At 46.9% G+C, this 1,953-nt stretch overlaps 1 protein-coding gene across 1 annotated transcript in view; it reads left to right on the top strand.

Moving 5' to 3' along the window:
• Positions 1-546: 546 nt before the first annotated feature.
• UBE2T (ubiquitin-conjugating enzyme E2T) overlaps positions 547-1,953 on the top strand; it is a 10,004-nt gene continuing 8,597 nt past the window's right edge. The window contains exon 1 of the mRNA XM_011931764.1: positions 547-617. The gene's annotated coding sequence lies outside the window, so the exon portion shown is untranslated. The remainder of the gene's footprint in view (positions 618-1,953) is intronic.

The following is a 1,953-nucleotide window of genomic DNA, read 5'->3' as shown; positions in this document are numbered from 1 at the left end:
AAAAAAAAAAAAAAAACTTCCACTTGAACATTTCCAGTGATGAAGGAATTCACTACCCGCTACGTTTACCTATTTTGTTCTTCAGAGTTCTAATTGATAGAATGCTTTATTTAGCTAAGTTCTGCATCTCTTACACTTTCATCCGTTGTCCTTAAATGTGTCCTCTGAATAAATGTGTCCTCTGAAGTAGTAAAATCTCCCATGTGAAAAATACTTAAAGGAAGACAGCTATCACATATTCTCTTTTCCAGATTAAATATTTCTGATTCCTTTCATTGTTCTTGCTAAGAAACGATTTCCAGCTCCTTCCTTGGTCTGACAGAGCCGACTTCGTAACCCCCGAACTTGGACCCCCGGATGTCGTCTCAGGGTTGAGCCGCAGGGTGTAGGACGCTGAATGGCTGCGCCCGGTGCGCGCTCTCGTTTGAATGCGCGAACGTTCAGAGCGCTGGCCAATAGAGAGGAGCGGTGGCTGCGCTTCTTTCCCGGGGGTTACTGTGGGCCAATCACAATCTTCTCCAGACAGGGGGCGGAGCCACGCCAACCGTCCGAGGTCGCGCAGGCGCTGGTACCAAGTTGGTCCGCCAGTTGCTGCGTTGTGAGGGGTGTCCGGGCAGGTAAGTAAGGAGAGTATTCCGGTTCCCCATCTGAAAGAACGTACACCGGAGGAGGTCACTGAGTCTTGGGGGGAAGGAGTCCTGTGTCTGCCCAACATGGGAGTTTTCGTCTCCTCTGAAAGGAGAGCCTCAGAAAAGCCACAGTTGAGCGGAGGGTCTCACAGTATCTTTGCATGAAATCGTGGTGAGAGCTCCCCCTAGCCGTCCTCCTGCCACGGCAGGGAGAAATTTGCCACTAGAAAGGACGTAACAGCCCAGTACTCGCTGCAGGTTGTGTGTGCACTGGCTGTTCTTTTGCCTTCTTCAACGTCTGGTCGAAACCCACATTTCGTTCATTAATTATCCAAATTTACTGCAGATTTGATACCAAAAAAAAGACTAGGGACCTGCCGTCAAGGAATTCCCCCTAAGGAGAAGAAACTATCAGATGAATTAGAACACGATGCAAATAGATGTGGACTCACAGAGGGTGACGTTGAAGAGGTGTGAGGGGTTGGGATGCATTACTGGAGAAGGAGTTGTGATTTAATACGTACTTATCTAAAGGTGTGAAAGAATAATACTTTTATGAGCAGCAGGAATAGGGCAGTGTGGCTGAAGCACGAGTTTGTGGAAAGTAGATACTGGATATAAGGCGGGATATAAGGGTTAGATTGTAAAGAACCTTTATACCCTGAAAAATAGGCAGTTATTCGTGGCATTTGAGCCACAGAATGGCATATGCCAATTTTGGTTAATATAGTGAGGCTGGAGTCTGGTTGATTCCTTGGGAGAAATTGCCTTGCTTGTTCTAATACTTTTGCCATGGCTTTCCACTGTTCTCATTTTATATAAAGGTACACTTTATACTTGTGATATTTTAATGTACAGTCAGCCCTCAGTATCTATGAGGGATGGTTCCAGGACGTCCTGCGGATCCCAAATCCACCAAAGGTCAAGTCCCAGATATAAAATGGTGTAGTATTTGCATATAACCTATGCATGTCCTCCCATATACTTTAAGAGATGGGGATCTCCTTTGTTGCACAGACTGGTTTTTTTTTTTGTTTTTTTTTTCCAGAAAGAGTCTCGCTCTGCCACCCAGGCTGGAATGCGGTGGCACGATCTTGGCTCACTGCAACCTCCGCCTTCTGGGTTGAAGCCATTCTCCTGCCTCAGCCTCCCAAGTAGCTGGGATTACAGGCATGATCCACCACACCCTGCTAATTTTTGTATTTTTAATAGAGACGGGGTTTCCTCAAGTTGGCCAGGCTGGTCTCAAACTCCTGACCTCAAGTCACCCACCCACCTTGGCCTCCCAAAGTGCTGGGATTACAGGTGTGAGCCACCATGCCTG

This window comes from Colobus angolensis, unplaced genomic scaffold (genome assembly GCF_000951035.1).
Source record: "Colobus angolensis palliatus isolate OR3802 unplaced genomic scaffold, Cang.pa_1.0 Scaffold91, whole genome shotgun sequence".
NCBI classification, from domain to species: domain Eukaryota; kingdom Metazoa; phylum Chordata; class Mammalia; order Primates; family Cercopithecidae; genus Colobus; species Colobus angolensis.
This window is presented reverse-complemented; position numbering and strand designations above follow the sequence as displayed.